A 12,085-nucleotide genomic window follows, 5' to 3' on the forward strand; every position below is an offset into this window, starting at 1 on the left:
TTTGCTTACCGACCTCGAAGCAATTTTGTTTGGTACTTGGTGTAATGATAAGTGTGACCAGTAGATGGCAGTCAAACATAAGAGATACGTGTAGACTGCACTATGGTGGCAATATGACTCAAGTGAACAACACCAACATTTTATATGTTCCATTGAAATTATAGAACATTATACACGCCGCTCAAAAATCTATCAAAATGTTTTAGTACGACTTTGGTAAGCTATGAAGCCACACCGCTTGAAGGATTGTACTGTGCTTCAACATAGGAGTATTATTATGGTGTGTGTATAAGGCAAGACCTATTATCTGGCGTTTTGTTTCACAATATTATGCAAAAGCAACTTTTCTTACCTTCTACCTGCTGATCTGTATTTGGGATCTGCATAAATCCTGACAATTTGTGCGTGCGCCTTTGTAGTTGATAAGCTTCTTCTTTTTCTCTATCTTCTTGTTATGGGACATTCATCCTCCGCTGTTGCCATTTCTAATATAAAGTAGTTTAAAGTTCTTACTTATATCTGTCAGTAAACTCGCCATGAAAGCGCTAAAACATACCGGTGTAGTGAGTTTAAATTATTCACCCAAGGAACTTTAGTTATTAGAGAGTTCCGGTTGGACGTTTTTTTCACGGGTGTTGTTGTTTCCGGATGAGAAGATGCTGCTCCGATATTGAATGAAGTAAAGTCTGAATGTTATTAAAACAGTTAGCTCCATTTTTTGACACTTCTTCCACTCCCGTCCTTGCACGCTACACCGCTACAACAAAGATGACGGGGAGAAGACAATGTGGAAGATGAGCCACGTAAATAAGACCGCCCACAAAACGGCACATCCTGAAGTGACGTCAGAAAGCGACTTGAAGATGATCTGTAAAACATCATCAATGCAACATTTTGACCAAAGAACCACCATCACATGTTATGTAGACCACAAGGAAGTGCTTTACGTTTAGAAAAAAAACAATAATAATATGATTCCTTTAATGCGCCCTATAATCCGGTGCGCCTTATATATGAAACAAGATAAAAGATAGACCATTCATCGTTGGTGCGCCTTATAATCCAGTGCACGAATGGTACGATATACCTGTATGTGAAACACAGTTAACCTTCTCTAGCAGACCACTTTGGAGGGTGTTTAATTGGAAAACGTGTTCATTTTTTTCATTACACCTATGATAATGTAAAATATTATCAATACCTCTGCCATATTAAAATTGATATTGGGAAAAAGTACATTAAATGATGTCCAAAGTGCTGGGATATATTATTCCAATGACATGTGTGACTATGTACTTACTGTATATAGGACCCTGAGGGTCTGATCTACTAAAGGTTTGCGTGTATTAAAAACATGTGCAAACTTGGTAACACACCCAAAGCTGACCTACTAAGCTTGTGTGCAGAGGGTTGTGTCTCTTAAACGAGCAAAGTAGATAGTGATGTGTATTTCTGGTCTTGTCATCCTCGTCCGGACAGAAGGATGACACGGCAGTACGGCTGGATCAAAAGAGACGTCGGAGACGCTTTACTGAACCAAAAGTTGCTTTATTACAAGCGGGCGTCACTATACAGGAGGGGGTCAAGTCAAAAAGTGAGGCACTCCTAACTTGGAGAAACCGAACCACAGTCTTATACTCCTTCTTTCTCTGTCTGAGTGTGTGTTAATTCAGGAGAGTACAACCTGACAATGTAAAGAAGTGTTTGTGTGTACGTGACCGGGAAACAACCTCTATATGTTGTAACTTAAATGTTGACGTGGAGATAAACACGGAGTCTCTCCTCCAGGATAGAGCTATCACGTTTGCATTCCGAGATTCTGAATTTATTGCCTCTTTTCGTGAGAGAGTTGACCCAGTCCACATGCGAATGTCCAACTAAGGCTACTTAATTTATTATGGGCTCAGCCATTATTCACTTAAACCTGGTGGTTTGCTTTCTCCAAGTTGATTATAAACATTCACCATATGTAGAACATGATATGAGTTAATTGATTCACTTCAATAGCGCAATGTAGAGTGTGCAAACCATTTAGCGTGTCTCTTTTCATGTATATGCAGAATATATGCAGATTGAACAGCTACTATACTGTGAGGAGGAAATGCAAATAGAATAATTTAGCACTAACATTGTGATTTATCAAGACGGACCCTGTTCTGCGGCCGCTGTGCTGCGTTTATATTTAGCATGTCGTGCAAACTGGCACAGTTACGCACAAATGGCTTTGAAAAAGGAGGCGATCATGTGGCAAAAACAGACGTTTTGACTGTCAGAAATAAGACTATTGGAAATTGTGTATTTAGCAATATCATTTTATAATGTCATAGCTGCCGGGTGGTTTGAGGGGATTTGTTTTGCTGTCTGCTGGTGTTTCTTTGTTTTTTATTAGCGTCCATTTATTCATATAGGAGAAATTATTAAATAAAACGTGTACTTGCAATATGCATTTCCATGCAACTGGAACAATCCAGCACTTTCAGCGAGCTAAAAAAAAAGTGGGTTCTGTTCGCACTGCAGAACTGATTCTAAAATGCCAAGAAAAAGTGAGACATGCTATAGTTGTCTGCTGCATTTTTAAAAACATAGCAAAATGTCACAGCGATATGATAACATCAATGTGGAGGGAAATTGGTGTTTCCATGGTGACAGCCATGGCGCGTAGTAGAGTATGCACAAAAACCTTATTCAAATAGGGCAGTCTGCACAACTTTTGCACTTGTTATCAATTGTACATGCAGTCTTACTAAATCAGACGCAACACGCCCCGATTTGTACACACCATTTTATAGTATGCAGACGCTGTTTGGCAAATGTTATTTGGATCGTAGTCGTGTCAGTGGTACGAACAGAGGATCGTTATTTTGCTAAGGCTCTTTTTACAGCTTCTAGAAAAGCCATTAAATGATGTTCTTATAACTCAAACCTCTTACCCGGAATCTGTGGCCTGACGTTATAAAGAAAATAACGACAATGGAGAAAATGACTCAGATAACGCATTTAAGTGTAAAGCTGTTAAAGAAAAGATGGCTGAAGTGGGCAATTTTTTTCAAAAGAAAAATATGACGGTTATATTTGGTATAGAAGTGCCTCCTGCTGAAAGGGTGAAACAAATATTAATATATGTTATAAATAATGATGTTTAACAATAAAATATGTAGTAAGGGCCTGTTTATGAGCACCAAATGTGAGAAAAATCTATCTTCTCATTCACTTGTTTGCTTCTTTTGTGAGAAGAGGTGCTCAAAGTTTGGTTTTGTACAAAACCCAAAACCGGTGAAATTGGCACGTTGGGTAATTTGTAAATAAAAACAGAATACAATTATTTGCAAATCCCTTTCAACTTCTATTCAATTGAATAGACTGCAAAGACAAGATATTTAATGTTCCAACTGAGAAACTATTATTTAAAAAATAATAATCATTAACTTAGAATTTAATGGCAGCAACACATTGCAAAAAAGTTGTCACAGGGGCATTTTTACCACTGTGTTACATGGCCTTTCCTTTTAACAACACTCAGCAAACGTTTGGGAACTGAGGAGACCAATTTTTTAAGCTTTTCAGGTGGAATTATTTCCCATTCTTGCTTGATGTACAGTTTAAGTTGTTCAACAGTCTGTGGTCTCTGTTGTGGTATTTTAGGCTTCATAATGCGCCAAACATTTTCAATGGGAGACAGGTCTGGACTACAGGCAGGCCAGTCTAGTACACACACTCTTTTACTACGAAGCCACGCAGTTGTAACACATGCAGAATGTGGTTTGGCATTGTCATTGATGAAGTTGCTTGGATGGCAACATATGTTGCTCCAAAACCTGTATGTACCTTTCAGCATTAATGGTGCCTTCACAGATGTGTAAGTTACCTATGCCTTAGGCACTAATACACCCCCATACCATCACAGATGCTGGCTTTTCAACTTTATGCCTATAACAGATGGTTATTTTCCTCTTTGGTACGGAGGACACAACATCCACAGTTTCCAAAAACAATTTGAAAGGTGGACTCGTCAGACGACAGAACACTTTTACACTTTGCATCAGTCCATCGTAGTTGAGCCCTAAATTCCTTGCAATAGCTTGTTGAGAAATGTTATTCTTAAAGGCCTACTGAAATGATTTTTTTTTATTTAAACAGGGATATCAGATCCATTCTATGTGTCATACTTGATAATTTCGCGATATTGCCCTATTTTTGCTAAAATAATTTAGTAGAGAACATCAACGATAAAGTTCGCAACTTTTGGTTGCTGATAAAAAAAGCCTTGCCTGTACCGGAAGTAGCGTGACGTCGCAGGCTGAAGGGCTCCTCACATTTCCGCATTGTTTACACCAGCAGCGAGAGAGATTCGGACAGAGAAAGCGACGATTACCCCATTAATTTTAGCGAGGATGAAAGATTTGTGGATGAGGAACGTTAGAGTGAAGGACTAGAGTGCAGTGCAAGACGTATCTTTTTTCGCTCTGATCGTAACTTAGGTACAAGGGCTCATTGGATTCCACACGTTCTCCTTTTTCTATTGTGGATCACGGATTTGTATTTTAAACCACCTCGGATACTATATCCTCTTGAAAATGAGAGTCGAGAACGCGAAATGGACATTCACAGTGACTTTTATCTCCACGACAATACATCGGCGAAACACTTTAGCTATGGAGCTAACGTGATAGCATCGGGCTTAAATGCAGATAGAAACAAAATAAATAAACCCCTGACTGGAAGGATAGACAAAAAATCAACAATACTATTAAACCATGGACATGTAAATACACGGTTAATGCTTTCAAGCCTGGCGAAGCTTAACAATGCTGTTGCTAACGATGCCATTGAAGCTAACTTAGCTACGGGACCTCGACAGAGCTATGCTAAAAACATTAGCTCTGCACCTACGCCAGCTCTCATCTGCTCATCACGACCCGTGCTCACCTGCGTTCCAGCGATCGACGGCGCGACGAAGGACTTCACCCGATCACTGATGCGGTCGGCGGCCCGGAGATGGAGGAAGTCAAGGTGAGGACAGCGGTGCGGTGGCGGGCGTTGTAGCTTTCGACGACACCCCGGCCGCCATCAGTCGGCAAGAAACATATATTTCCCCAAAGTTACGTACGTGACATGCACATAGCGCCACGCACGTACGGGCAAGCGATCAAATGTTTGGAAGCCAAAGCTGTACTCACGGTAGCGCGTCTGCTATCCATCTCAAAGTCCTCCTGGTTGTGTTGCTGCAGCCAGCCGCTAATACACCGATCCCACCTACAGCTTTCTTCTTTGCTGTCTTCATTGTTCATTAAACAAATTGCAAAAGATTCACCAACACAGATGTCCAGAATACTGTGGAATTTTTCGATGAAAACAGAGCTGTTTGTATTGGGACACAATGGTGTGCCAATACTTCCGTTCACTCCATGACGTCACGCACATACGTCGTCATACATAGACGTTTTCAACCGGAAGTTTAGCGGGAAATTTAAAATTGCACTTTATAAGTTAACCCGGCCGTATTGGCATGTGTTGCAATGTTAAGATTTCATCATTGATATATAAACTATCAGACTGCGTGGTCTGTAGTAGTGGGTTTCAGTAGGCCTTTAAACAGTTGGACAATTTGCTCAAGCATTTGTTCACAAAGTGGTGACCCTCGCCCCATCCTTGTTTGTTCATGTTCATGAAGACATTTGGCACTTTTTCTAGAGCTGCAGCTTTAGTCCGAGGCTCGCTGAAACAAAATACAGCTTTTTGTTCGACGATTCCACTTGGCGTCTCCTTGGCTCATCACCCATCCCACGGCCATCAAATATACAACAAAACAAAACACACTTCCAATACTCAGTGAGACCTTTTCAAAATTGTTTGAAAAAAAAATGATACGTCCATTTGTCCATGTAGATAAGATATTTCCTTATGCCCCCAACCATCTCTTTAGTGTATCAATTACTCCCATTATCTCCCTTTGTGGATGTCAAGAGACGTCACAGAGACAAGGGTGGTAGAAAGTCAGCATCCCCATCTCTCAAGTGAGTACAAAAGATATCATCAAAGCAGCGTGCGGACATGTTTGCCAGGCTCTGATGATGATTATTAAAGACGCCGGGCTCCTTTTTAGGATCATCCTTTGTCATGCGAGACGTCCTGCCTGCCCTACCAAGTACATCCTACATCCAGACCCTCACTGGACAAAGGTTTGGCTCTGTGTTGGGTTTAGCATTCAGAGTGCTTTAGGTCAGTGGTGTTAGCGCTGTGAATGTAATCTCATTCAGTCAGAGAACAGCTGCACAGACCTCCAGCCGGGTCGGCTGGCTACAGTGTGCAACCTCACCAAAGGCTTGCTCTTTTAACCATCTTCCATTCCTTTCATGCACTGGCTTAAGAACCCTTGAGAATTTGTTTTTAAGACATTTTAGGAAGGGCTTTAGAATTGCGCAGAATAATGCGTCAAATGTCGCTTCTGTGCATTTCTGCGTCTTTTAGAATTGTTTTTGCTCCATGGCTGCGCAGCATTCTCCCCTTCAACTCGTCTGTCAGTGCGCGCCTTTATCCCAGATGTGCGCTATGGGTGGAGCAAGCCTTAAATATGGGTGTGTCCCTGTCAAATCTGGCCTTGCACGTATTCTCCCATGGACCCCAAAGTTTCTCATTGTATCCCATTGGGTTGAGTTTTTTCTTGCCCTGATGTGGGATCTGAGCCAAGGATGTGGTTGTGGCTTGTGCAGCCCTTTGAGACACTTGTGATTAAAGGCCTACTGAAATGCCATCCATCCATCCATTTTCTACCGCTTATTCCCTTCAGGGTCGCGGGGGGCGCTGGAGCCTATCTCAGCTACAATCGGGCGGAAGGCGGGGTACACCCTGGACAAGTCGCCACCTCATCGCAGGGCCAACACAGATAGACAGACAACATTCACACTCACATTCACACACTAGGGCCAATTTAGTGTTGCCAATCAACCTATCCCCAGGTGCATGTTTTTGGAGCCCTACTGAAATGAAATGTTCTTATTTAAACGGGGATAGCAGATCCATTCTATGTGTCATACTTGATCATTTCGCGATATTGCCATATTTTTGCTGAAAGGATTTAGTAGAGAACATCGACGATAAAGTTCACAACTTTTGGTCGCTGATAAAACAGCCTTGCCTGTACCGGAAGTAGCGTGACGTCACAGGTTGTGGAGCGCCTCACATCTGCACATTGTTTACAATCATTCCCACCAGCAACGAGAGTGATTCGGACCGAGAAAGTGACGATTACCCCATTAATTTGAGGATGAAAGATTTGTGGATGAGGAAAGTGACAGTGAAGGATTAGAGTGCAGTGCAGGATGGCAGGATGTATCTTTTTTCGCTCTGACCGTAACTTAGGTACAAGGGCTCATTGGATTCCACACTTTCTCCTTTTCCTATTGTGGATCACAGATTTGTATTTTAAACCACCTCGGATACTATATCCTCTTGAAAATGAGAGTCGAGGACGCGAAATGGACATTCACAGTGACTTTTATCTCCACGACAATACATCGAAGAAACACTTTAGCTACAAAGCTAACGTGATAACATCGTGCTTAACTGCAGATAGAAACAGAAGAAATAAGCCCCTGACTGGAAAGATAGACCGAAGATCAACAATACTACTATTACTTCTACTATCAGGAGACACCGAACTAAACACTGGACCTGTAACCACACGGTTAATGCTATCCCGCCTGGCGAAGCCTAGCTATGCTGTTGCTAACGACGCCATTGAAGCTAACTTAGCTACGGGACCTCGACAGAGCTATGCTAAAAATATTAGCTCTCCACCTACGCCAGCCCTCATCTGCTCATCACCACCCGTGCTCACCTGCGTTCCAGCGATTGACGGCGCAACGTAGGACTTCATCATCGGTGCGGTCGGCGGCTAGCGTCGGATAGCGCGTCTGCTATCCAACTCAAAGTCCTCCTGGTTGTGTTGCTGTAGCCAGCCGCTAATACACCGATCCCACCTACATCTTTCTTCTTTGCTGTCTCCATTGTTCATTAAACAAATTGCAAAAGATTCACCAACACAGATGTCCAGAATACTGTGGAATTTTGCGATGAAAACAGACGCTGTTTGTATTGGGACACAATGGTGTCCCAATACTTCCGCACAATCTGTGACGTCACGCGCAAACGTCATCATACCGAAACGTTTTCAGCCGGATATTACCCGGGAAATTTAAAATTGCACTTAATTGCACTTTATAAGTTAACCCGGCCGTATTGGCATGTGTTGCAATGTTAAGATTTCATCATTGATATATAAACTATCAGACTGCGTGGTCGGTAGTAGTGGGTTTCAGTAGGCCTTTAAGGGCTATATAAATAACCTTTGATTGATTGATAAAGAGGCAGCACGATGGCACAGGGGTTAGTGCATGTGCCTCACAATACAAAGGTCCTGAGTAGTCCTGAATTCAATCCCGGGCTCGGGATCTTTCTGTGTGGAGTTTGCATGTTCTCCCCGTGACTGCGTGGGTTCCCTCCGGGTACTTCGGCTTCCTCCCACCTCCAAAGACATGCACCTGGGGATAGGTTGATTGGCAACACTAAATTGGCCCTTAGTGTGTGAATGTGAGTGTGAATGTTGTCTATCTGTGTTGGCCCTGAGATGAGGTGGCGACTTGTCCAGGGTGTACCCCGCCTTCCGCCCGAATGCAGCTGAGATAAGCTCCAGCACCCCCCGCGACCCCAAAAGGGACAAGCAGTAGAAAATGGATGGATGATTGATAAAGAACCTCCAGGTTCTGTAACAGCTTCTTCCCTCAGGCCATAAGACTCTTTAACGCATCAAAATAATCCCCTCAATTCCCCCCAAAAACAAATAATTGTGCATCTATTCTCCTCCAAATATTTTAGGCCTTTTGATGCTTAGCATATATTTTGCCTATTAATGAAGACAGAGGTGCAAAACGGATTGCACGCCTTATTCTGCTCCCTTAACAGACACTATCCACTTTGCACACGTTTAGTACATCAGCTTTGCATGTGCTATCAGGCAATTCAGTGCACGCAAACCTATCGTAATCCAGGCCTTTAGTGGATTGGCACGGCCTTTCCAGATATGACGTGTTAATCTTCATTGTTTCAATGACATTTACAAGTGTTAGTAAATATCCGTGTTCCATGATTCCATGATGACTGGATGGGATAATACAAATAAGAGAATGTGCTTAACTTCAAGCACATACAAAACACAAACCTAAATACTTTGTTAGAAAATTCCCGAACTCACTGTGAATTAAACTACAATATATTATCAGCAGGAGAGTACAGTTTCCTCATAAACTTGGTTTGGGTTCGTTTCTGGTACAAAACATTAAAACTGCTTAGACTTTGTGTGAAAAAATAAATAAAAAATATGTTTTCAAATCAAACATACCCTAACTGCTAACAGATAGTTATCCGATCATTTTGATTATGCAATGCAATTATTTATTTATAATCAATCAAACTTTATTGCAGACTCCAACGTCCAAGTAGACATACAATCACATACAGTACATAAAACAAACAAAATAAAGTATAAAAGGCATTATCAAATAATATTAAAAACTGTGCTTTTACATATTCAGTAAAAGGCATCTAATAAATAAATACAAGCAGCAATAAAAAATAAAAAATAAAATAAAAAAATGATATATATATATATATATATATATATATATATATATATATATATATATATATATATATATATATATATATATATATATTAAAAATGTGTCTACACATTCTATAAAAGGCACAGATACGAGTGTTTCCATATGTACGATTGGTACCTGACAGAACTACACCTAGGATTGGTTATCCGTATAATCAGATCATTCTCGGACCCATGCAGTCTACATATAAACTTAAACATCAGTTTTCTTGAGGTGGCGTGGAAGGTGATTATCCCAAAATCACAAAAAAGCTTGCTGGCACTACTACCCCTGGGCTTTCCGAGCAGGATTCTGAGACAGTCACTATATGCAACCTGGAGTTTGCGCAAGTAGTTTATACAAACCCTGTTTCCATATGAGTTGGGAAATTGTGTTAGATGTAAATATGAACGGAATACAATGATTTGCAAATCCTTTTCAACCCATATTCAATTGAATGCACTACAAAGACAAGATATTTGATGTTCAAACTCATTAACTTTTTTTTTTTTGGCAAATAATAATTAACTTAGAATTTCATGGCTGCAACACGTGCCAAAGTAGTTGGGAAAGGGCATGTTCACCAGTGTGTTACATGGCCTTTCCTTTTAACAACACTCAGAAAACGTTTGGGAACTGAGGAGACACATTTTTTAAGCTTCTCAGGTGGAATTCGTTCCCATTCTTGCTTGATGTACAGCTTAAGTTGTTCAACAGTCTCCGTTGTGGTATTTTAGGCTTCATAATGCGCCACACATTTTCAATGGGAGACAGGTCTGGACTACAGGCAGGCCAGTCTAGTACCCGCACTCTTTTACTATGAAGCCACGTTGATGTAACATGTGGCTTGGAATTGTCTTGCTGAAATAAGCAGGGGCGTCCATGGTAACGTTGCTTGGATGGCAACATATGTTGCTCCAAAACCTGTATGTACCTTTCAGCATTAATGGCGCCTTCACAGATGTGTAAGTTACCCATGTCTTGGGCACTAATACACCCCCATACCATCACAGATGCTGGCTTTTTAACTTTGCGCCTATAACAATCCGGATAGTTCTTTTCCTCTTTTGTCCGGAGGACACGACGTCCACAGTTTCCAAAAACTATTTGAAATGTGGACTCGTCAGACCACAGAACACTTTTCCACTTTGCATCAGTCCATCTTAGATGAGCTCAGGCCCAGCGAAGCCGACAGCGTTTCTGGGTGTTGTTGATAAACGGTTTTCGCCTTGCATAGGAGAGTTTTAACTTGCGTTTACAGATGTAGCGACCAACTGTAGTTACTGACAGTGGGTTTCTGAAGTGTTTCTGAGCCTATGTGGTGATATCCTTTACACACTGATGTTGCTTGTTGATGCAGTACAGCCTGAGGGATCGAAGGTCACGGGCTTAGCTGCTTACGTGCAGTGATCTCTCCAGATTCTCTGACCCCTTTGATGATATTACGGACCGTAGATGGTGAAATCCCTAAATTCCTTGCAATAGCTGGTTGAGAAATGTTGTTCTTAAACTGTTGGACAATTTGCTCACGCATTTGTTGACAAAGTGGTGACTGAGCATTTCATGGAATCTACTTTTATACCCAATCATGGCACCCACCTGTTCCCAATTTGCCTGTTCACCTGTGGGATGTTCCAAATAAGTGTTTGATGAGCATTCCTCAACTTTATCAGTATTTATTGCCACCTTTCCCAACTTCTTTGTCACGTGTTGCTGGCATCAAATTCTAAAGTGAATGATTATTTGCAAAAAAACAAATGTTTATTAGTTTGAACATCAAATATGTTGTCTTTGTAGCATATTCAACTGAATATGGGTTGAAAATGTTTTGCAAATCATTGTATTCCGTTTATATTTACATCTAACACAATTTCCCAACTCATATGGAAACGGGGTTTGTAGTTAGTTTTTAGTTGTATAGTTTATTTTCAAATAATTGTGTCTTGTCCCTTTTCTTTGACATATTTCACCAGGTAGCCAAAGTGTTCCCAAACAAGGGAATTAAACAACAGAATAGAGTTTTCAAGCTCCGGCTTCTCCTTGGCACTATCGCGACCCGTGAGTCCCACTATCCAAAGGCTTCTGTCTGTATGAGTTTACATACACTTCCTGTCCTCCACACAACCACGCCACATTTTCCGTACTGAAAAATCAATCTTTAAAGCGCCTCTTGTAATCAGAAGTTTTTTGTAAAGTTGCCAGATGCAGGGGAGCGCTGTGTCTGATTGTTCTAATAGCTTCTTTTGGAGCTAATGACAGCAACTCTGAAAAGTTCACCATCTCCTTCACGAGCGCTCTCCACTGTGACTTTGATTTAATCAAATTGTCAGACACTTCTCGAGCAGCATACTAATTCACCTCAGAAATGTAATTGCTCCCCCACCCACGAGCCGCCGTCTGATAAATGTCTGTTCTTATCAAGGCAG

The 12,085-nt window shown here is 41.2% G+C and overlaps 1 protein-coding gene across 2 annotated transcripts in view; it reads left to right on the forward strand.

Moving 5' to 3' along the window:
• The window catches only part of grik4 (glutamate receptor, ionotropic, kainate 4), a 1,090,788-nt gene that overhangs the window by 747,290 nt on the left and 331,413 nt on the right, over positions 1-12,085 (forward strand). The gene's annotated exons all lie outside the window — the stretch shown is intronic.

This window comes from Entelurus aequoreus, linkage group LG10 (assembly GCF_033978785.1).
Source record: "Entelurus aequoreus isolate RoL-2023_Sb linkage group LG10, RoL_Eaeq_v1.1, whole genome shotgun sequence".
Taxonomy (NCBI): Eukaryota; Metazoa; Chordata; class Actinopteri; order Syngnathiformes; family Syngnathidae; genus Entelurus; species Entelurus aequoreus.